General features: G+C 39.3%; 1 long non-coding RNA gene across 2 annotated transcripts in view; it reads left to right on the top strand.

Moving 5' to 3' along the window:
* The first annotated feature begins 2,598 nt into the window (after positions 1–2,598).
* LOC139033180 (uncharacterized) overlaps positions 2,599–25,791 on the top strand; it is an 84,546-nt gene continuing 61,353 nt past the window's right edge. For both annotated transcript variants that reach the window (XR_011485810.1, XR_011485809.1), the window contains exon 1: positions 2,599–2,877. This is a non-coding gene — a long non-coding RNA (uncharacterized lncRNA). The remainder of the gene's footprint in view (positions 2,878–25,791) is intronic.

The following is a 25,791-nucleotide window of genomic DNA, read 5'->3' on the forward strand; positions in this document are numbered from 1 at the left end:
AATACACTGATTTGGGAGGGGAGAGGGGAAGCCCTGATTTATAGCATTTGATGATTTACATTGTGTAAATTCTACCACCACTGTTGACTTCAAGCTAATAATGAGACAATATTGAACACAGAATTGAGAAGAGATGCACACATTCAAACTCTTCTAAGCTGGAATGAGCTGACTCTAGAATACCATGCAAAGGGAGATCTACAATGTTAAATTGTGAGGACATGTACAGAATAATTATTGGAAGGACTGATACTGAAGCTGAAGCTCCAATGATTTGGCCACCTGAAGTGAAGAGTTGACTCATTAGAAAATACCCTGATGCTGGGAAGGATTGAAGGCAGGAAGAGAAGGGGATGACAGAGGATGAAATGGTTGGATGGCACCACAGACTCATTGGACATGATTTTGAGCAAGCTCCAGGAAATAATGAAGGACAGGGAAGCCTGGCATGCTGCATTCCATGGGGTTGCAAGGAGTCAGACACAACTGAGTGGCTGAACAATAGCCACAACCTGTACATACAGTGTGAAGAAGTTATTCCTTATTCAAACACACACGAGCAACTACTCTATAACGGGTTCTTTTAAGTGCTTGTGAGGGGAGGTTGAGATAATAATATTTACGTTTTTGTATTTACCATTTTTAAATGAGTATTATATGTTGGACAAAATGCTAAGCCTTTTTATGTACATATCTTCATTTTACCTTCACAACCTCCATATAAGTCTTGCATATTGTCCTCATTTTTTTTCAGATAAGAAAACTGATGTGCACTGAGATTAAGTGATTTGTCCAGTGAGCAGGTAGCTAAGTCAGAATGCAAGCTTATGTCTCAGTGTCTTCAGACACTATATTATACTAAGCTGACCTGGTCAAGGATTCACTGCCTTCAAGGAAATCACAGTCTAGTTGGGACTATGGACAAGACACACAGCCATCATACATTGTGACAGTATTAAGTGTTGCTGAAAGGGAACTTAATTAAGCTTAATGCAAATTAGGGAAGGCTTCCAAGAGAAAGTGACTTGAGTCAATTCACAAGAGCTTGTAGGAGTTAACCTGGCATAATGAGGTAGGGAAGGCATTTCTGTCAGTTGTTATTGTTGTTTAATCACTAGATTGTGTGTGGGTCTTTGAGACCCCATGGACTGTAGCACGCCAGGCTTCCCTGTCCTTCACTATCTCCCAGAGTTTTCTCAGACTCATGTCCACTGAGTTGATAACGCCATCCAACCGTCTCATCCTGTGTTGTCCATCCCCTTCTCTTCCTGCCCTCAGTCTTTCTTAGCATCAGGATCTTGTCCAATGAGACAGCTGTTCACATCAGGTAGCCAAAGTATTGAAGCTTCAGCATCATTCCTTTCAATGAGTATTCAGGATTGACTGGTTTGATCTCCTTGCTGTCCAAGGGACTCTCAAGAGTCTTCTCCAACACCACAGTTCAAAAGCATCAATTTTCAGTGTTCAGCCTTCTTTAGGGTCCAACTCTCACATCTGTACATGACTACTGGGAAAACCATAGCTTTGACAATACAGAGCTTTGTTGGCAAAGTGATGTCTCTGCTTTTTAATATCCTGTCTAGGTTTGTGATAGGTTTCCTTCTGAGGAGCAAGCGAATTTTAATTTAATGACTGCATTCACCGTCCAGAGTGATTTGGGAGCCCAGGAAAATAAAACCTGTCACTATTTTCATTTTTTCTCCTCCTATTTACTGTGAAGAAATGAGATCAGATAGAGCAGCATATTTAAGCTGTAGAGAAGGGACTGTGGAAATTGAAAATAAATTTGTACTACCTTCATTTAACAAATATGTATTGAGCACTTACTATGTTCCAGACAGTATCCTATGCACTAGATATACAGCACTATAAAAATTAAAAGTCTTTTTCTCATAGAGCTTACATTGTATTAGAGGCAGAAAAAAGTGACAAATTTGTAAGTAAATATATATGTCACAAGTTGATTAATTCCATGGGGAAATTTAAAAAAAAAAAAGGTGGGGAAGATATGTTGTGGAACTGAGAAGGAACTTGTGTGCCCTTTATGGGACAGACCCCACCCCTATATCCTCTACTTTAGCTCCTCTCTGAACTACATAGATAACAACATCTGATACCTGTTTCCTGAGTTTTTGAGATGCTAAAACGACCACCAAGTGGAAGAAAGGAAATACTTGATCATTGGCAGTAGCCCCCAGACCTTCTGGTGCCTCAGGATTGATTACTGTCAATCAGAGAATTGTACACAAGCTGATCACATACTTTGGGACACCCTTCCCTCACTTGGCCTTTTAAAAAAGCTTTTCTGAAGACTGTTGAGGAGTTAGGGTTTTGTTCCTGTTGTTTTGAGCATGAGCCATCTGTTCTCCTTGCTTGGTCCTGCAACAAAACTTTCTCACTCTGACCTTTGGATTTGTTTGGCCTCATAGTACACCAGGTACATGAACTTGTGTTTGGTAACAGTTGTTTCAGGGAGTGGCTACCATACTAAGGGGTGTAACTGAGAAGGCTGGTACTAAGGTGAGGAATGGGAGTCACTTAAGGCACAAAATTTAAGGAGGCACTCACTTTCAGTTGCTAATCTTGCAATTGCACAAGCCTGAAAGTAAGCATTTCCTTAAATTTTGTGTCCTGGATACCTTGTTTGATTCACCCTGTTCTGAGCCCTGGGACAAATTATTTGACTAGAAAAGTATTTGAGGATACAAGCAATTCTGACATCTGAAGGACAGCATTGCAACATGTTCAAAAGAGCTGAAGCAAGAAGTTTTTGTGAAAACAGCATGGTGAGACAAAGGAAAAGCAAGTGAGATTTGCATGAGTGAGAACATGGAGGGCCTTGCTTGCCAGCTGAAGAATTTGAAATTTGTCCTGAAGGTAACGGTGGTGAGAGGGGTGTTTAATAAGTTTTTAAAATGTGGTTGGCACATGCTTCAAATTTTCGAAATGTCATGGTGATTGAATCATGGAGGATGGTGTGAATAGAGTAGAGAATATATGTAAAAGATATTTAAGAGTTAAAAGAAATTAGTCACTGCTGAAGAAGTGTGCTACTAAGGGTTTTACTATGAGCTCAAAGTGAAGACAGAAGATGAGCTGAAAAAGCAACTTAGTTTTCCTTAAGACATTCTTGTGGTCAGTCTTAGTCTTCAAATATTTGCACTGTGCAGAAAGATGCACAGTTTGCATATTTCCTTCTCAACACAATATCATTTGGGTGGTACATACTATCCGAAATGTCAGGTGCCATTGTCTTATTAACTGCTTTTGAACTGTGGTACTGGAAAAGACTTTTGAGAGTCCCTTGGACTGCAAGGAGATCCAACCAGTCCATCCTAAAGGAAATCAGTCCTGAATATTCATTGGAAGGACTGATGCTGAAGCTGAAACTCCAATATTTGGTCACCTTATGTGAAAAACTGACTCATTGGAAAAGACCCTTATGCTTGGAAAGATTGAAAGTGGGAGGAGAAGGAGATGATACAGGATGAGATGGTCAGAGGGCATCACCTACTCAATGGATATAAGTTTGAGTAAGCTCTGGGAGTTGATGATGGACAGGGAAACCTGGCATGCTACAGTCCATGAAGTTGCAAAGAGTTGGACACAATTTAGCAACTGAACTGAAATGAACACAATATATGAGTTACACCTCTGTTATCTAGATGACAGATTAAAGTTTAAATTTGATTTTGTCTACTATCCTCATAATAAATATTCATATCAAGAATGTACCCCAGCAGAATATTTTGATGGAAGAAAAATAGAAGCTGAAAAAAAATGAAGAAAAAATTAAAATGTCTAGCAACAATGAAAGAACACCTTTTGCTTCTGTGTGTGCATATGTATCTGAATATAACTAATTTTTTGATAAACAAAGAACAGTTTATTTCTTTAGCACTTTTTCTAACTTTCCACTCTTTTGATGCTGATTTCTCATCACTCGGGCTGCCTTTTGTTCTTTCATTAGAAGTGAGGACATCAGGGAATATAGAAATATTATTCTTCATTCTTACAAGGAAATATTTCTATAGCATTGTATTAAATGTGGGAATGAAATATATATCAAGAATGATTGCACTTTATTTGCTGGATATTTTATCACAAGCTATATTAATGTTAATTTTTTTTTACTCTTTCATTAATAAAATTTCTTTGGCTACAAGCTAGAAAAGTCCATGTTGCTGTAAGTTACAGAAAATAAGAAGAATGTATTAAGCTACTTGATACAGTTCTTGTTAAAATTCCATCAAACAAAATATGTAAGTTATTTGGCACACTATATAATACGTAAATGCTCAACAAATGTTTTTATTATCAATATTATTTTAGCAAAATATTTACAGATGCTGAGTAACAATTCCAGGCACAACAAACCTATGAGATAGGTATTATTACCTTCATTCTAAGTATGAGGAATGAGCTCAGAGAAGTTAACTGACTATCCCAAGATCACAAAGGCAGTGAATGAAAGACCTGAGGTATGAATTCAGATTTATTTTCATGGAGTCAAACAACAATGGGGACTGGAGTTAGTGGAACTGAGAACATGGATAGAGGGTTTTGTCCCAGAGAAAAAGGTCAGGAAAAAAGGATGAATTTGAAAAAGATCTCCAGTTGAGATGGTGATATTGAAGCAGTCCTCACTAAAGGGAGAAAAGGAAAAAGAAGTCAAATTTAATATTTGCTTTTATTAGATATTTTTATATTTGCCTTATGTAATGTATTTTAATACTCACAAGAAACCTATGAGATATGTTATAACCCCCATTTTTCAGGTCAGGAAGCTGAGACTCAGAATGCTTGACTATCATGACCAAAGTCTCATAGTTACCAAGTGGCAGAGTTGGGATAGAAAAGCAAATCAGTTGACTCCAGTAAATCATGTTATCTGTACTTTGTCTCTTTTTTTCTTTCCATTTATTTTTATTAGTTGGAGTCTAATTACTTTACAGCATTGCAGTGGTTTTTGTCATACATTGAAATGAATTAGCCATGGATTTACATGTATTCCCCATCCCGGTCCCCCCTCCCACCTCCCTCTCCACCCCATCCCTCTGGCTCTTCCCAGTGCATCAGGCCTGAGCACTTGTCTCATGCATCCAACCTGGGCTGGTGATCTGTTTCACCCTAGATATACATGTTTTGATGCTGTTCTCTTGAAACATCCCACCCTCGCCTTCTCCCACAGAGTCCACAAGTCTGTTCTATACATCTGAGTCTCTTTTTCTGTTTTGCATATAGGGTTATCGTTACCATCTTTCTAAATTCCATATATATGTGTTAGTATACTGTAATGGTCTTTATCTTTCTGGCTTACTTCGCTCTGTATAATGGGCTCCAGTTTCACCCATCTCATTAGAACTGATTCAAATGAATTCTTTTTAATGGCTGAGTAATATTCCATGGTGTATATGTACCACAGCTTCCTCATCCATTCGTCTGCTGATGGGCATCTAGGTTGCTTCCATGTCCTGGCAATTATAAACAGTGCTGCGATGAACATTGGGGTGCACGTGTCTCTTTCGGATCTGGTTTCCTCAGTGTGTATGCCTAGGAGTGGTATTGCTGGGTCATATGGCAGTTCTATTTCGAGTTTTTTTAAGAAATCTCCACACTGTTTTCCATAGCGGCTGTACTAGTTTGCATTCCCACCAACAGTGTAAGAGGGTTCCCTTTTCTCCACACCCTCTCCAGCATTTATTGCTTGTAGACTTTTGGATAGCAGCCATCCTGACTGGCATATAATGGTACCTCATTGTGGTTTTGATTTGCATTTCTCCGATAATGAGTGATGTTGAGCATCTTTTCATGTGTTTTTTTGCCATCCGTATGTCTTCCTTGGATGTACTTTGTCTCTTATAATTGACTTCTTTATGAAATAAGAAATTAGGTCAGGTAATTTATCTAATAAGAAGTGTTATTGTGGACTGAATGTGTTCTTCCAGATTCATTATGTTGAAGTCCTAAATCCCAGTGCCTTAGAATGTGACTGGATTTGGAGATAGTCTTTAAAGAAATCATTGTTAACATGAGATCATTAGGGTTAGCCCTAATCTAATATGAATCGAACCCAATATGAACAGTGTCCATATAATAAGAAGAAATTAAGACACAGCCATATACAAGTCAAGGTGAGAGACCTCAGAAGAAACCAACCCTCTCAACACCTTGATCTTGGACTTACAGCCTCCAGGACTAAGTCACCCAGTCTGTAGTTATGGCAGTCTTAGCAGACTAATACAGGTGTTTAGAGAAAAATGCAGGTAAAATCATACTCTGAGACAAATAATTTCTACTCCCCTGTGTTTATTTTAATAGTATTTTAATGTAAAATTAAAATATATATCTTTATTCTAGAAAATTTGAATATAACAGGAAAGAATTTATGTGAATAAAATCACCCTACTTCCTACCACTAAAAGCAAACGTTAACATTTTACTATTTTATTTTCTGTTGTTTTTAATGCATTTTCCTTGTATAAAATGTTTATATTATTTTTCAACATTACTCACATTACAAATTTAAAATTTTTTCATGCTACTGAAAACTTCTCACAATCATATGTTTAATGGCCTTGCTATATTTCATCATACTTGTCTATTTTTGTTATTTAGAATATTTACATTGTATTATTCTGAATAATGTTGCAGGAAGCATCTATATGAGATAAGAGCTTTAAAAATCTGATTATTTCCTTAAGCTAGATTCTGTGAAGTGAGACTACTGGATCACAGTTCAAGTCCAACATAAACTACACATGCAACAATCCTGCAGATATCATTAGTTTATGTCACAAGAAGGGAGAATAAAATTTACTGGGCACTTACACGCCAAATTCTATGTTAGGCACTTATATATATATTTCTCAATGTTCACCTACAACTGAGAGTCATCTTATATTCATTTTAAAGATGAAACTGATGCTCAGAAGGTTTAAATAGCATGATCAATGCCATATAGCTAGTGAGTGGCAGGGCAGTAGGCTACCAAAATACACAGCTCTATTGAACTGAGGGAAAGACTGCTGTATCTTCACTACAGAGTTTTATTCATTTCATTTCAGTTTAGTTCAGTCTCTCAGTCGTGTCGACCTTTAGCGACCCCATGAAACGCAGCACACCAGGCCTCCCTGTCCATCACCAACTCCCGGAGTTTACTCAAACTCATGTCCTTTGAGTTGGTGATGCCATCCAGCCATCTCATCCTCTGTCGTCCCCTTCTCCTCCTGCCCCCAACCCCTCCCAGCATCAGGGTCTTTTCCAATGAGTCAACTCTTCGCATGAGGTGGCCAAGGTATAGAACTTTCAGCTTCAGCATCAGTCCTTCCAATAAACACCCAGGACTGATCTCCTTTAGGATGGACTGGTTGGATCTCCTTGCAGTCCATCGGACTCTCAAGAGTCTTCTCCAACACTACAGTTCAAAAGCATCAATTTTTCGGTGCTCAGCTTTCTTCACAAGCCAACTCTCACATCCATACATGACCACTGGAAAAACCATAACCTTGACCAGACGGACCTTTGTTGGCAAAGTAATGTCTCTGCTTTGTAATATACTATCCAGGTTGGTCATAACTTTCCTTCCAAGGAGCAAGTATCTTTTAATTTCATGGCTGCAATCATCATCTGCAGTGATTTTGGAGCCCAGAAAAATAGTCTGACATTGTTTCTACTGTCTCTCCATCTATTTCCCATGAAGTGATGGGACCAGATGCCATGGTCTTAGTTTTCTGAATGTTAAGCTTTAAGCCAACTTTTTCACTCTCCTCTTTCACTTTCATCAAGAGGCTTTTTAGTTCCTCTTCACTCTCTGCCATAAGGGTGGTTTCGTCTGCATATCTGAGCTTATTTATACTTCTCCTGGCAATCTTGATTCCAGCTTGTGATTCCTCCAGCCCAGTGTTTCTCATGATGTACTCTGCATAGAAGTTAAATTAGCAGGGTGACAATATACAACCTTGACATACTCATTTTCCTATTTGGAACCAGTCTGTTGTTCCATGTCCAGTTCTAACTGTTGCTTCCTGACCTGCCTACAGGTTTCTCAAGAGGCAGGTCATGTATTTGTGTTTTTTTTTTTTTCCTATGAGGAGAGAAATTTATACACTTGGTTGTATGTCATTCTTATTTTACTATATGTAGAAAAGCTGTAATTAATTCCCAGTGTGTTCTGCTTCTATGGTCCTTATATATGTGCTATATATTGGGAATTATTTTTTATAAATAGATTCAGAGAGAGAGAGAGAGAGTATTCTTTGGGCTTGTGAGAATGAAGCAGTTCTGGCTGTTTTAGGAACTGTCTGAACAGATGACTCCTACAAACCTATGGATAAATAAGACAGGGGTGGGGTGCGGAGGGCAAAGCAAAAGACTACACCTTTGCTCTCTGTGCTGTTTTTCTTCAGTGGTGGACTAGTTTAGACCACCAGTATATATGTTTGTCTGCCTAGCTCCCCTGGTGTGAAAGTTAGTTGGAGTTCTCCCCATACCCTGGCAAGCAATTGAATTGTTCCAAATCTTTGGTTTTCAACACTTTTGCTAGTTTTGTCTTTTATTGAGTAGCCGAACGGAACTCAGGAGATGACAGACCAAGAGCTGATTACCTGATCACCATTAATAATCCTTATACAGAAATCTAATTCCTAAATATTAAAAGTTTATTCCTTGTAAAAGGTGTCATCTTCATGGTGCCTACATATTTGCTCAACTTGGTCAAAAAATGAAAATTTGTATCATATTTTAGCTGAAATAGCAGAGTTAGAATGTATATCCATGGCTAATTCATGTCAATGTATGACAAATACCACTACAATATTGTAAAGTAATTAGCCTCCAACTAACAAAAAAAATAAAAATTAAAATTAAAAAAAAAAGAAATGGCTTCTGAGTTGAGTAACTCTGCATTTTTATAGTTTTCTAATGGTAGTACTCTGATGGCTTTATGTAATTTTTAATTATGATATTGCATTAACAATTTGCATGGCAAAAGATTGGAATTATCTAATAATATTTGAGCTCTGACAAGAGTAAGCCTGTGCTTATATATACATTATAATTTATGAATGTTGACATCAAAGAAATATCAGTATGCTGTAGTATTTGTAGGGATTTCATGGTTATTTTTATAATATCTGACATCATATTTTCATTTTGGCATTCTCCAGTTTTACTATAAAACAATTTACAGGGCATTCATCTATGACTTTGTCTACTTTCAAAATACAGATTCCTGAAAAGAGTATTGTGTAGTAATTTTCTGTGTGCACATAAATTGTACATAGTTTCTGGAATAAATGCTCTTTTATCTATTCATAGAATGTGCTTCTGAAATTATATATAAGATTTATATGTACAAATACATTAAAATGAAAATGTTTAAGTAAAATAGGATTCTGTTTTTTTGGGCAGTTTTTTGGACAGAGACAATTGATATATATTTTTTTAAGTTAAGTTGCTTCATTTTTATTGTAACTATTACAGATTTTAATCAAAATTGATAACTAATTTTCACTCTTGGGAACAAAGCACACTCAAATCTTCAACTAATTTCAATATCTAATGCCGCTCCTCTCAGTGACTCTGAAATCAATTTTGTCCTTCACTGCCAGAAAGGGCACAAATGAAATGGGAACTGGGAATGATTTGTGCTGTGCATAATGTATACTGACTGCAGATGGCAACAAGAAAGTTGGGGAAGAGAAATAATTTGATCTGCAAATCATACCTTAAAAAATTCAGAGAAGTTAAAAAAAATATCCCATTGCTACAGACAGTGATATAAGCCTGGTCTGTTCAGCAGAACTGCTTCAGGAAAACAGATTATGTGGATATAGGATGACATCATCAGTAAAATGTTACCCAAAAAAATGCTCAGGGAATTATCTACTTGCAGAAATCAATGATTTCTAGAACATATAGGAGTGGTTTTGAATCAGAATACAGGGAGAAAGTAATACAGATACGCATGATTCTTGAATTATATATTTGATTTCTTAAAGAATGCACACACTCCCACAGTATATATGGGAAAACTACCAGAAACAGAAGATGCCATATCCTGTAATCTCAATGTTAAAGATCACATGTTAACCCAGCTGAAGGAAAATGACATGCTAGGCACATAGAATATTTATTGAATAAATTGGAAAACTATTCTGCAGTGGTAAGAAGATACCACTATTTTTGAAAAAGAACTGTATTTTGAAAAAAAGGAACTTTATACATACCAAATAAGCTTTATCCAATCATTCTGTTTGGGGGTGAAGAAAGAAAGAGGGAAATAAAAGATAAGCTTACTTCTCAACAAATGGAAGCTTTTCATAAAGTCCAGTATTCCTCATAGAATGTAAGCTTGGGTCAATTGTCTTCCCATATTATACTTCTCATCAAAAGGTTTGACAATTCATGTATCCCTTTGAGGTTGATGACGGGTAACATAAAGATACTGTGCTGTGCATTGCAAATTTTATTTGCAATATAAAGTATTATTTTTAATTGCAAAGTAAGCCATGGTCATTGTGAAAATAAAAGTATGTAAATACAAATAAAGTAAGCAGTAAAAATACTTCTTCCCAATTTTAAAACCCTAAGGCTAATGATAAAAGTTTGGCATGGATCTTTTCAGACATCTGTGCTTAAAGCAACATGTACACAGAGGCATACATACTACAGTATGTAGGATCCAACTGCATACACATCAGGTTTGTTGGTAATTATTTACTTAGATTGTTGTAGAAACCAGCAATTGAGAAACGAAACACCACACTCGGAGTGTTGGAGAACTCAAGTTTATAATGTCAGGGGGCCCAGAGGAGTTAATGCTCCAAGCTCTGAGCCTCAGCAAAGGGGTTACAGAGTTTTTATAGACAGACTATAGTGGACAACACTAGCTGCTAAAAGGCTGTTTTTTCTTTTTAATTTTTACTATTATTTTTTTAATATAAATTTATTTATTTTAATTGGAGGCTAAATGCTTTACAATATTGTAGTGGTTTTGCCATACATTGACATGGATCCACCATGGGTGTACATGTGTTCCATATCCTGAATCCCCCTCCCACCTCCATCCCCATCCCATCCCTCTGGGTCATCCTAGTGCACCAGCCCCGAGCACTTGGTCTCACGCATCAAACCTGGACTGGTGATCCATTTCACATATGGTAATATACATGCTTCAATGCCATTCTCGCAAATCATCCCACCCTCAGCTTCTCCCACACAGTCCAAAAGACTGTTCTATACATCCTTTATATATATATGCGTTAGTATACTGTATTGGTGTTTTCCTTTCTGGCTTACTTCACTCTGTATAATAGGCTCCAGTTTCATCCATCTCATTAGAACTAATTCAAATATATTCTTTGTAATGGCTGAGTAATATTTGATTGTGTATATGTACCACAGCTTTCTTATCCATTTGTCTGCTGATGGATATCTAGGTTGTTTTCATATCCTGGCTATTATAAACAGTGCTGCGATGAACATTGGTATACATGGCCTCTTTCAGTTTTGGTTTCCTCAGTGTGTATGCCCAGCAGTTGGATTGCTGGGTCATATGGCAGTTCTGTTTCCAGTTTTATAAGGAATCTCCACATTTTTCTCTATAGTGGGTGTTCTAGTTTGCATTCCCACCAACAGTGTAACAGGGTTCCCTTTTCTCTACACCTTCTCCAGCGTTTATTGCTTATAGACTTTTGGATAACAGCTATTCTGACTGGCGTGTAATGGTACCTCATTGTGGTTTTGATTTGCATTCCTCTGTAATGAGTGATGTTGAGCATCTTTTCATGTGTTTGTTAGCCATCTGTATGTCTTCTTTGGGAAAAAATAGTCTGTTTAGTTCTTTGGCCCATTTTTTGATTGGGTCATTTATTTTTCTGGAATTGAGTTGCAGAGTTGCTTGTATATTTTTGAGATTAATTCTTTGTAAGTTGCTTTGTTTGCTATTATTTTCTCCTATTCTGAAGGCTGTCTTTTCACCATGCTTATTGTTTCCTTTTTGTGCAAAGGCTTTCAATTTTAATTAGGTCCCATTTGTCTATTTTTGCTTTTATTTCCAGTACTCTGGGAGGTGGGTCATAGAGGATCCTGCTGTGATTTATGTCAGAGAGTATTTTGCCTACATTTTCCGCTAGGAGTTTTATAGTTTCTGAACTTACGTTTAGACCTTTCATCCAATTTGAGTTTACTTTTGTGTACGACTGAGTGACTGAACTGACTGAACTGACTGATGGTGTTAGAGAGTGTTCTAGTTTCATTCTTTACAAGTGGTTGACCAGTTTGTGCAGCACCACTTGTTAAAGAGATTGTCTTCTTCATTGTATATGCTTGGCTCCTTTGTTGAAGATAAGGTGTCCGTAGGTGTGTGGATTTACCTCTTGGCTTTCTATTTTGTTTCATTCATCTACATTTCTGTCTTTGTGCCAGTATCATACTGTCTTGATGACTGTAGCTTTGTAGTAGAGCCTGAAGTTAGGCAGGTTGATTCCACCAGTTCCATTCTTCTTTCTCAAGATTGCTTTGACTATTTGAGGTTTTTGTACTTCCATAGAAATTGTGGAATTATTTGCTCTAGTTCTGTGAAGAGGACCATTGGTAGCTTGATAGGGATTGCATTGAATCTATAGATTGCTTTGGGTAGTATCCTCATGTTCACTACATTGATTCTTCCAATCCACGAACATGGTGTATTTCTCCATCTATCTGTGTCCTCTTTGATTTTTTGCATCAGTGTTTTAGTTTCATATATATATATAGGTTTTTTGTTTCCTTAGGAATATATATTTCTAAGTATTTTATTGTTTTTATTGCAATGGTGAATGGAATTATTTCCTTAATGTCTCTTTCTGTTTTCTCATTGTTAGTGTATATGAATGCATGGGATGTCTGAGTGTTAATTTTACACCCTGCAATTTTAGTATATTCATTGATTCGCTCTAGTAAATTCCTGGTAGAGTCTTTAGGGTTTTCTATGTAAAGGATCATGTCATCTGCAAACAGTGAGAGTTTTAATTCTTTTCCAAACTGGATTCCTATTATTTCTTTTTCTACTCTGATTGCTGTGGCTAGGAATTCCAAAACCATGCTGAATAGTAGTGGTGAGAGTGGGCACCCTTGTCTTGTTCCTGACTTTAGGGGAAATGCTTTCAATTTTTCACCATTGAGGATAATGTTTGCCGTGGGTTTGTCATATATAGCTTTTATTATGTTGAGGTGTGTTCCTTCTATGCCTGCATTCTGGAGAGTTTTAATCATCAATGGATGTTGAATTTTGTCAAAGGCTTTCTCTGCATCTATTGAGATAACCATATGGTTTTATCTTTCAATTTGTTAATGCGTTGTATTATGTTGATTGATTTGTGGATATTGAAGAATCCTTGCATCCCTGGGATAAAGCCCACTTGGTCATGATGTATGATCTTTTTAATACGTTGTTGGATTCTGTTTGCTAGAATTTTGTTAAGGATTTTTGCATCTATGTTCATCAGTGATATTGACCTGTAGTTTTCTTTTTTTGTGGAATCTTCGGTTTTGGTATTAGGGTAATGGTGGCCTCATAGAATGAGTTTGGAAGTTTACCTTCCTCTGCAATTTTCTGGAAGAGTTTGAGTAAGATAGATGTTAGCTCATCTCTAAATTTTTGGTAGAATTCAGCTGTGAAGCTTTCTGGTCCTGGGCTTTTGTTTGCTGGAAGATTTCTGATTACAGTTTCGATTTCTGTCCTTCTGATGTGTCTGTTAAGATTTTTCTATTTCTTCCTGGTTCAGTTTTGGAAAGTTGTACTTTTCTAAGAATTTGTCCATTTCTCCCAAGTTGTCCATTTTATTGGCATATGGTTGCTGATAGTAATCTCTTATAATCCTTTGTATTTCTGTGTTGTCTGTTGTGATTTCTCCATTTCCATTTCTAATTTTGTTGATTTGATTCTTCTCCCTTTGTTTTCTGATGAGTCTGGCAATGATTTGTCTACTTTATTTATATTCTCAAAGAACCAGCTTTTTGCTTTGTTGATTTTTGCTATGGTCTCTTTTGTTTCTTTTGCATTTATTTCTGCCCTAATTTTAAAGATTTCTTTCCTTCTACTAACCTTGGTGTTCTTCATTACTTCCTTTTCTAGTTGCTTTAGGTGTAGTTAGGTTATTTATTTGACTTTTTTCTTGTTTCTTGAGGTAAGCCTGTATTGCTGTGGGCCTTCTCCTTAGCACTGCTTGGATTGTGTCCCATAGGTTATGGGTTTTAGTGCTTTCATTTTCATTCATTTTAGTGCATATCTTTATTTCTTTTTTGATTTCTACTGTGATTTGTTGGTTATTCAGCAGCGTGTTGTTCAGCCTCTATATGTTGGGATTTTTAGTAGTGTTTCTCCTGTAATTGACATCTAATCTTACTGCATTGTGGTCAGAAAAGATGCTTGGAAAGACTTCAATTTTTTTGAATTTACCAAGGCTAGGTCTATGACCCAGAATGTGATCTATTCTGGAGAAGGTTCCATGTGCACTTGAGAAAAAGGTGAAACTCATTATTTTGGGGTGAAATTTCCTATATATATTGATTAGGTCTAATTGGTCTGTTGTATCTTTTAAAGTTTGTGTTTCCTTGTTGATTTTCGGTTTAGTTGATCTATCCATGGGTATCAGTGGGGTATTGAAGTCTCCAACTATTATTTTGTTATTGTCAATTTCCCCTTTTTTACTTGTTAGCATTTGCCTTACATATTGCAGTGCTCCTATGTTGGGTGCATATATATTTATAATGGTTATAACTTCTTCTTGGATTGATCCTTTGATCATTTTGTAGTGTCCTTCTTTGTCTCTTTTCACAGCCTTTATTTAAAAGTCAGGATGGGAAATACATGTAAATCCATGGCTGATTCATGTCAATGTATGACAAAAACCACTAAAATATTGTAAAGTAATTAGCCTCCAACTAATAAAAATAAATGGAAAAAAAAGTCTGTTTTATCTGATATGAGTAATGCCACTCCTGCTTTCTTTTGGTCTCTATTTGCGTGGAATATCTTTTTCCAGCTCTTCACTTTCAGTCTGTATATGTCCCTTGTTTTGAGGTGGTCTCTTGTAGACAACATATATATGGGTCTTACTTTTGTATCCATTCAGCCAGTCTCTGTCTTTTGGTTGTGGCATTCAACCCATTTACATTTAAGGTAATTGTTGATAAGTATAGTCCCATTGTCATTTACTTTGTTGTTTTGGGTTCGAGTTTATAAACCCTTTCCGTGTTTCCTGTCTAGAGAAAATCCTTTAGCATTTGTTGGAGAGCTGGTTTGGTGGTGCTGAATTCTCTCAGTTTTTGCTTGTCTGTAAAGCTTTATTTTTTTCATTTATTTTTATTAGTTGGAGGCTAATTACTTTACATCATTGCAGTGGTTTTTGTCATACACTGAAATGAATTAGCCATGGATTTACATGTATTCCGCATCCCGGTCACCCCTCCCACCTCCCTCTCCACCCGATCCCTCTGGGTCTTCCCAGTCTGTAAAGCTTTTGATTTCTCCTTCATACTTGAATAAGATCTTTGCTGGGTAGAGTAATCTGGGCTGTAAGTTTTTCACTTTCGTCACTTTAAGTATATCCTGCCATTCCCTTCTGATCTGAAGTGTTTCTATTGATAGATCGGCTGTTATCCTTATGGGAATCCCTTTGTGTGTTATTTGTTGTTTCTCCCTTGCTGCTTTTAATATTTGTTCTTTGTGTTTGATCTTCGTTAATTTGATTAATATGTGTCTTGGGGTGTTTCACGTTGGGTTTATCCTGTTTGGGACTCTCTGTGTTTCTTGGACTTGGGTGACTATTTCCTTCCCCATTTTAGGGAAGTTTTCAAGTATTATCTCCTCAAGTATTTTCTCAGGGCCTTTCTTTTTGTCTTCTTCTGGAACTCCTATGATTTGAATGTTGAGGCATTTAACATTGTCCAAGAGGTCTCTGATGTCCTCATTTCTTTTAATTATTATTTTTTTCTTTTTCCTTCCACGCTTCATATATTTCTACTACTCTATCTTCTACCTCATTTATCGTATCTTCTGCCTCCATCATTCTACTGTTGGTTCTCTCCAGAGTGTTTTTTATCTCAGTTATTGCAATACTCATTATATACGGAGTCATTTTTTATTTCTTCTAGGTCCTTGTTAAACATTTCTTGCATATTCTCAATCCTTGTCTCCAGGTTATTTATCTGTAACTCAATTTTGTTTTCAAGAATTTGGATCATTTTCACTATCATTATTTGGAATTCTTTATCAGGTAGATTCCCTATCCCTTCCTCTTTTATTGGTTTGGTGGGCATTTATCCTGTTCCTTTACCTGCTGAGTATTTCTCTGCCTTTTCATCTTGTTTATGTTACTGTGTTTCGGGTGGCCTTTCCTTATTCTGGCAGTTTGTGGTTTCTCTTTATTGTGGAGGTTCCTTGCTGTGGGTGGGGTTGGTCGGCTGGCTTGTCAAAGTTTCCTGGTTAGGGAAGCTTGTGTCGGTATTCTGGTGGGCGGAGCTGGGTTTCCTCTCTCTGGAGTGCAATGAAGTGTCCAGTAGTGATTTTTGAGATGTCAGTGATTTTGGGGTGACTTTGTGCAGCCTCTATATTGAAGCTCAGGGGTATGTTCCTGTGTTGCTGGAGAATTTGTGTGGTATGTCTTGCTTTGGAACTTGTTGACTCTTGAGTGGTGCTTGGTTTCAGTGTAGGTATGGAGGCTTTTGGATGAGCTCTTATCGATTAATGTTCCATGGAATTAGGAGTTCTCTGGTGTTCTCAGGTTTTGGACTTAAGCCTCCTGCCTCTGGTTTTCAGCCTTATTCTTACAGTAGCCTCAAGATTTCTCCATCTATACATCACTGATGATAAAAACATCTAGGTTAATAATTAAATGTTTCTCTACATTGAGGACACCTGGAGAGGTTCACAGAATTACATGGAGAAGAGTGAGGAGGGAGATAAAAGTGACCAGGGGGAGAAGAGGGGAAATAAAAAGGGGAGAAACTTTTTTTCATATATATATGAAGTTTGCTTTAAAAAAGGCTCTTTTATTGCAAGGTAATATTAGGTTATAAAAATGAAAATTAAAGGATTAATAGAAGACTTAAAAGTTAAAAAAATAATTAAAAATGATAACAGTAAAAATATATCTAGGGATTTCTCTGGAGCTGTTGCTGAGAGTGTGGTGTCAGTTCATTTTCAGATAGTTTCTTGATTCGGCTTATACTTCTCAAGATCTATAGCCCCTTTCCAATGTAGTCAGTGCTAACTATAGAGTTTTAATCTGTTGCACCTGTCACTTCCAAAGCGGTTCCCTCTGTTTATTTTAGCTTCTTCTGTTTGCTGGTCTCTTCAGTGTCTAATTTCTGCCCTGACACAAGGGGTTGATGATGGCCACTTTTTAAGGCTCACTTGTTCAGTCGTGCTGTGGGGAGGGAAGAACACTGCAAAAAATATCACTGGTGTGTGGGGGGAGTGCTTCAGCCATAGTGGGTTTGCCCCCGCTCATGGCGTGTGTGCTTTCATGGTCTATACTTCTCAGGCTATAGGTTGCTCTGCTGGGAACTGTCTGAGGCGGGCCCTGGGTTGAGTGCACTTACTAGGTTTAAATCACTCAGGTTCATGTTCTTGGGTACTCCACAAAGGTGCAGACTCCATTGGGCCTGCGTTTTATGCCCTTCCCAGGTCTGAGCAGCTCAGGTGACCAGGTGCTTGGGAAGAACAGTCACCCCCAGGTGGGGGGTGTGTCTTATCACCCCCTCTGTCCCAGCTGCTCAGTTTTCTGGGTGTATAATAGGCGCAACTTTTCAGGTGTGCCATGTGTCTCTTCTGGGGAGTTGATATCTGGCTGTGACCATCCTGGCGAATATCAACCATCCAGAATCCCAAGAAATCTTGGTTAGCAATGAAGGCTGCTTGCAGTTTGGTAGAGGATGCCTCTTTGGGGCCGTGATTGCCCCCTTCTGGCTCTGGCTGCCCCCGCCTGCCTGTCTCCAGAGGGAGATGGGTGGTCCACAGCCAGCTAGCTCTGTTCAGTCCTTTTTCCTGTGAGTGGGCCTGGAAATGTCTTAGGTTAGAGTTTTTTATTTTTTTATTTTTTTTAGGTTGGGGAACCACCCCCTCCTCTGTCTTTTGACAGTGCCTTAGCACAGTTCCTGTCACCTCTGGGTGTGTCATTTAGATTACAGATTGGGGATCAAGGTTTAATAGAATTTGACTTGTCATCTTGGACTTATTTGATTTTAATCAATTTATGTTATGCCCTTAGGCTATATCATTCTTTCAAAAGTTGTGCCCTTCTCCCTTCCCTCCTGTTTCATGCTCTTTTCCTGAGCCCCATGAAGGCCCACAATGTTGCCTCTACAATCTTCTGGCAGGACAACCAGAAAATAGCTGGTCCTTGGGGAGGAAATACTATATAATATCCAATCCCTCTAGATAGTTAGGCCTTCATCTTCCATGTTTCCTACAACATGAGCAACAACAGCATTTCTCAGTGAACCTGCTAGGGTGGGTGACAGACACACAATGCCTGCTAGAAGTTCATCTGTTGGTGGCATTACTTCAAGGGCAATTGGGCTTCTGGGGATAATGTTTGCCACTTTGGGAGTTAGCCCTGTAGGTCTTTTGGGACCAAACCCTTGCCACCCTTCTCCTAAAGTTACAAACATACCCCCGGGTCAAATCTCCACTCCACTTTTATAGAATATCTCGTCTGTTGCCTCTTATCAATTTGTTCTTAAGCCTCTTACTAACTCCTACAAATCAAGACCCTGTCGCCTGTAGGCAGCATAGCTCCACCCAGCTTGTTATTAAAATACTCTTTCTTTTTATTATTAAAATACTCTTAATGCCCCTAACAGGATCAGATTATCCACTCCTTTGTCATGAATTCTGTTATTTCCTAAAGTGGGTCTATGACAATGAAAAGTTTACCATTGGAAACACATTAAACTGGAGGACTTGGGGAGGAAATCAGTGCCTTACATTCCCCTAGAGCAGTGAGAGGATAAGGTTTATGGCTGCTTCACCAAGTTCTCAGTTTCAGGGCACAGGTTTCGATTGCTTTACATCATGATATCTATTTCCATCTGTGGTGAACAAACTGGAAATGAATTAAAATTACAGCCCCTTAATCCTACCCAACACTGGTCGTGCTGGAGACCTTGGGGACACCCAACTCCAGTCTGGGAGTCCCAGGAACTTGACTTGCCATGATCTGCCTAGGGACCTGGTCCTCGAAAGATTGTCATGCCTCAACCTGCTCAGGGATCCGCTAGTCCTGGGATCCCAGGAGACCAACTTGCCTCTTCTGCCTGGGGATTCAATCTCCAGGAGGCGGTGACGCCTTAGCTTGCCTGAGGATCTGCACTCTGAACTGGGACACCTGGCTCTCAGGTTGCAACAGTACTGGGTAGGATAAGCTTCAAAATGACTCACCCCTAAGGAAGTCCACCCATGGAAATTGAAGGAGGCCTATTATTATTTTTTTCTTTTTTCTTTTCCTCCCTGTTATCACTGTCTTTCCAGTGGGAAATAACCAATCCACTTCCTGACAGACGCACTTGAAATGCATCCTTGATAATTGGAAGATGTTCAATCCTCTAACTCTAAGGAGAAGTCCACTGCAAGGACATGGTATCCTCTGGAGGATACCATGTGCCACTGCATGGACATGGTATCCTCTGGGGGACAAAGGACACTGGCCTGAATATGGGAGTTTAAATTACAATACCATCCTGCAGCTAGACTTATTCTGCAAAAGACAAGGGAAATGAACAGCGATCCTCTATGTCCAAATTTTCTTTGAACTAAGATATGTGAAGGAACTCTGTATTAAGTATGGGATTGTTGTATGCCCTAAAACTGAGCCTACTAAGCAAATGGTGTTAGGCACAGACAACCAAGAGAAGGCCCCTCCACACACACTGTGAAGACTCACCTCCCATGGCTCCCGAGTTGTCTGGGGCTCCTTCCTTGTTTCCAAATGTGCCCCCATATCCTGGAGCACTCCTTCCACAAAAGCCAACTCAAGTATTTCCCTTAGTTGAAACTGGAGGAGAATTCGGACCAACCCGGGTCCATAAGTCCTTCTCCCTCTTAGAACTAAGAGATAAACAAGATCTGGGAAGTTATACAGATGACCCAGGCAAATATATAGATATATTCCAACACATTACCTTGGCCTTTGCCTTGATGTGGAAGGACATAATGGTCATATTTAGTCAAACGTTATCTGACCTTGAACATGCTAGGGACTTAAAGGAAGCCCAAAGTTGTGCCATGGGGCTTCACATGTCAAGCAATAAATACCCAGTAGGGGAAACTGCAGTCCCCTCCTCAGATCCTAATTGGAATTATAATGACCCTGAGCACGTCTGGGTACGGATCATTTTCTGATCTGTGTGAACACAGGACTGAAAGCATCCCAGCAAAAAGTAATCAGCTATGCCCGGATCTCAGCAATAACTCAGGAGCACAATGAGAACCCCATCACCTTTCTGGAAAGACTAACAGAGGCCCTCAAAAAGTTTGCCAATCTGGACTTAGACTCTTATGAGGGTCAGGTGATTTTAAAGGACAAATTCCTGTCCCAATGTGCATCGGACATCAGGGTAAAGTTACAACAGCTACAGCACCAGGACCCTGCTGCCTCTTTAGATGAGATGGTCCGGAGAGCCACCAATACCTTTTATAACAGAGAACAGGAGAGGAAGGCCAAGACTCAGAAAAGGGAGAAAAAAAGAAAGAGACAGGTCATGCCTAGATGCGGGCTGCCCTCCAGGGAAGCCCTATGGCAAACTCTGAATCCTTGAAGGACAAAGCACGAGGCAAATGCCTAATCTGTAGACAGGTGGGGCACTGGGCCTGTCCAATGAGTGTCCAAACTGTGACAAGTTTCCTAAAACAGCTTGCTACAAATGCCATCAAATGGGACATTGGGTGGCACTCAGTCATTCAGTACCTAAGAACCTTAAGATCAAGTGCCAAGCTTTCCCTCACAATGGTTCAACAGGACTGAAGCGGCCCACTCTAGCCAGCCTGCCTATCATAGATAACTATCGTGGGGCCAGATCCAAGGGTGCAGCTGGATGTGGCAGGTAGGTCCGATAATTTCTTGGTTGACACAGGGGCTACCTACACTGTCCTGACCTCCTACTCTGGAGCCTTCTCCTCCCAAACCTATACCAATTGGGTGCTACAGGAAAAACAATTACTAAAAGATTCACCCAAGTACTTCTTTGTTACTGGGATGGAAAACTATTTTCCCACCAGTTTCTCAGGTGCTTCCTGAGTGTCCTTCTCCCGTATTGGGAAGAGATCTTTCCCTGCCTTTGAAATCTTGCAGCTATTGCAACCCTGATCAGGTCAGATAAGTTCAGACGCTCAGTTGTATCCAACTATTCGTGACCCCATGAACTGCAGCATGCCAGGCCTCCCTGTCTATCACAAACTCCCAGATATTACTCCAACTCATCTCCACTGAGTTGGTGATGCCATCCACCCATCTCATCCTCTGTCATCCCCTTCTCCTGACTTCAATCTGTGCCAGCATCAGGTTTTTTTTCAAATTAGTCAGCTCTTCATATCAGGGGGCCAAGCTATTGGAGTTTCAGCTTCAACATCAGTCCTTATGATGAACAATAAGGACTGATCTGTAGGATTGACTGACTGGTTCTCCTTGTAGTCCAAGGGACTCTCAAGGGTCTTCTACAACAACACAGGTAAAAAACGTCAATTCTTCGGTGCTCAGCTTTCTTTATAGTCCAAATCTCACATCTGTACATGACTACTGGAAAAACCATAGCCTTGATGAGACAGACCTTTGTTGATAAAGGAATTTCTCTGCTTTTTAATATGCTGTCTAGTATGCTTTTAATTTCATGGTTGCAGTTACCATCTGCAGTTATTTTGGAGCCCCCAAAAATAAAGGCTGCCACTGTTTCCTCATCTATTTGCCATGAAGTGATGGGACCGGATGCCACGACCTGTTTTCTGAATGTTAAGCTTTACCCAACATTTTCACTCTCCTCTTTCACTTTCATCAAGAGGCTCTTTAGTTCTTCTTCACCTTATGTCATAAGGGTGGTGTCATCTGCATATCTGAGGTTATTGATATTTCTCCTAGCAATCTTGATTCCAGCTTGTGCTTCTTCCAGCCCAGCGTTTCTCATGATGTAATCTGCATGTAAGTTAAATAAGCAGGGTGAAAATATACAGACTTGAAGTACTCCTTTTCCTATTTGGAAACAGTCTGTTGGTCCATGTCTAGTTCTAACCGTTGCTTCCTGACCTGCACACAGATTTCTCAAGAGGCAGGTCGGGTGGACTGGTATGCCCATCTCTTTAAGAAATTTCCACAGTTTAACATGATCTACACAGTCTAAGGCTTTGGCATAGTCAATAAAGCAAAAATAGATATTTTTTTTTCTGGAATTCTCTTGCTTTTTCTATTACCCAGCATATATGGGCAATTTGATCTCTGGTTCCTCTGCCTTTTCTAAAACCAGCTTGAACATCTGAAAGTTCATGGTTCATGTATTGCTGAAGCCTGGCTTGGAGAATTTTGAGCATTACTTTACTACCATGTGAGATGAGTGCAATTGTGTGGTAGTTTGAGCATTCTTTGGGATTGCCTTTCTTTGGGATTGGAATGAAGACTGACCTTTTCCAGTCCTGTGGCCACTGCTGAGATTTTTAAATTTCTGGACATATTAAGTGCAGCACTTTCACAACATCATCTTTTAGGATTTGAAATAGCTCAACTGGAATTCCATCACCTCCACTAGCTTTGTTCGTAGTGATGCTTCCTAAGACCCACTTGACTTCACATTCCAGGATGTCTGGCTCTAGGTGAGAGATCACACCATCGTGATTATCTGGGTCATGAAGATCTTTTTTGTACAGTTCTTCTGTGTATTCTTGCCACCTCTTCTTAGTGTCTTCTGCTTCTGTTAGGTCCATATAATTTCTATCCTTTATTGAGCCCATCTTTGCATGAAATGTTCCCTTGGTATCTCTAATTTTCTCGAAGAGATCTCTAGTCTTTCCCATTCTACTCTTTTCCTCTATTTCTTTGCACTAACCACTGAGGTAGGCTTTCTTATCTCTCCTTGCTATTCTTTGGAACTCTGCATTCAAATGCGAATATCTTTCCTTTTCTCCTTTGCTTTCCCTTCTCTTCTTTTCATAGCTATTTGTAAGGCCTCCCCAGACAACCATTTTGCCTTTTTGCATTTCTTTTCCCTGGGGATGGTCTTGATCCCTGTCTTCTGTACAGTGTCAGGAACTTCCATCCATAGTCCATCAGGCACTCTGTCTATCAGATCTCATACCTTAAATCTATTTCTCACTTCCACTGTATAGTCAAAGGGATTTGATTTAGGTCATACCTGAATGGTCTAGTGGTTTTCCCTACTTTCTTCATTTTAAGTCTGAATTTGGCAATAAGGAGTTCATGATATGAGCCACAGTCAGCTCCGACTTTGTTTTTACCGACTGTATACAGCGTCTCCATCTTTGGCTGATTTCGGTGTTGATCATCTGGTGATGTCCATGTGTAGAGTCTTCTCTTGTGTTGTTGGAAGAGGGTGTTTGCTATGACCAGTGCATTCTCTTGGCAAATCTCTATTAGCCTTTGCCCTTCAACGCCAAATTTGCCTGTTACTCCAGGTGTTTCTTGAGTTTCTATTTTTGCATTCCAGTCCCTTATAATGAAAAGGACATATTTTTTGGGTGTTAGTTCTAAGAGGTCTTGTGTATCTTCATAAAACTGTTCAACTTCAGCTTCATCATTGCTGATCGGGGAATAGACTTGGATTACCATGATATTCAATGGTTTGCCTTGGAAATGAACAGAGATCATTCTGTCGTTTTTGAGATTGCATCCAATTACTGCATTTTGGACTCTTTTGTTGACTCTGATGGCTACTCCATTTCTTCTAAGGGATTCTTGTCCACAATAGTAGATATAATGGTCATCTGATTTAAATTCACCCATTCCAGTCCATTTTATTTTGCTGATGCCTAAAATGTCAATGTTCACTCTTGCCATTTCCTGTTTGACCACTCCCAATTTACCTTGATTCATGGACCTAACATTCCAGGTTCCTATGCAATATTACTCTTTATAGCATCTGACCTTTTTTCTATCACCAGTCATACTCACAACTGGGTGTTCCTTTTGCTTTGGCTCCATCTTTTCATTCTTTCTGGGGTTATTTCTCTACTGATGTCCATATAGAAGATGCGTTAAAACTCTCTCTTGGGTTCAAATTATTTTTACCAGCCACCAAGTGAAACAACTCTAGAATGGGAGATGCCATTTATCGATATCTGATCAAAGAATCCTCAGATATCAAGTAGTACTGGTGGAAATTCCAGGCATGACTGTATCCTTTTGTGAGGATCTTAATCCTGCCACCCTCCTGCCTACCCCCAAAGGCTCTCTCCCCTTTCACTCTTGCCTAGATAACTTGGACCACTGGACAAAACCCAGAGAGGGGTTGTCAGAAGATCCCCTGACCAATCCTGAAGAAATCTGTTACACTGATGGAAGCTGCTTTGTCTTGGATGGAAAAAGAAGACCAAGATATGCAGTAGTTTCCAATTTTGGGACCATAGAATCTAAACCTTTGCCACAGGTACTTCAGCCCAATTAGCTGAGCTCATAGCCCTGACTTGAACTTTAGAGCTGAGAAAAGGAAAAAGAGTAGCCATTTACACTGACTCCAAGTATATCTTTCTGGTGTCATGTACATGCTTCCATTTGGAAAGAAAGAGGCCACTTGACCACATGAGGGCCCCCAATAAAATATGGTGATCAAATCCTTAGGCTCTTGGAGGCAGTTCATCTGCCCACTGAGGTTTCAGTCTCCCATTGTAAAGGACACCACAAAGGGAGCATGGAAGCGGCATGAGGGAACCAAGCAGCTGATTAGGCAGCTAAGAGAGCAGCATTATAGGACAATGACCTAATAGGGGTTGCTATCTTGGTTCCACAGACTAATTTGCCAGAAATGCCTTCATATACTGAAGGTGAGACTAAGAGTGAGGGCTTTCAAGAAGATCATATGGGATGGTTCCAAAAGGAACATTTTTTTTTTGCCTGGGAACCTCCAATGGAAGTTGGTTAACTCCTTACATGCCATCACTCATTTAGGGGAAAAGGCCCTCCAAAGATTGCTAGAAAGGTCTTTCAGAGGAACAGGCCTCCAAACGACTGTAAGGCAAGTGGTCTCATCTTGTCCTACTTGCCAATTAAACAACCACCAAGGAGCTCGAAGACCACAGCTGGCCCAACCTATCCAAGACTTGGGACCTGCTCAGGAGAGGACTGGCAAATGGACTTCACCCAGATGCCAGTTTCTCAAGGGTATAAATACCTATTAGTCATGATAGATGAATTCACAGGATGGATTGAAGGCTTTCCCACCCGGACTGAGAAGGCTGAGGAGGTGGGAAAAAAAAAAACCTGCTCCATGAAATCACTCCAAGATTTGGTCTGCCCAGGTCATTACAAAGTGAAAATGGGACATCGTTTACTTCTAAGGTCACCCAAAGGGTCTCTAAAGCATTGGACATTACTTATTATTTTCATTGTGCCTGGAGGCCTCAGTCTTCATGAAAAGTAGAAAGAGCCAACCAATTCTTAAAATTAGCAATAAAAAAATAACCCAGAAGACCTCCCTGAGATGAAAGGAGACTTTACCAATAGCTCTCCTCCACACCTGCATTGCCCCTAAGGAACAGGTTGGTCTTAGTCCTTGTGAGATGCTATGTGGGAGACCTTTTGTTTATGT

The sequence above is a fragment of the Odocoileus virginianus genome, chromosome X (genome assembly GCF_023699985.2).
Source record: "Odocoileus virginianus isolate 20LAN1187 ecotype Illinois chromosome X, Ovbor_1.2, whole genome shotgun sequence".
Lineage (NCBI taxonomy): Eukaryota > Metazoa > Chordata > Mammalia > Artiodactyla > Cervidae > Odocoileus > Odocoileus virginianus.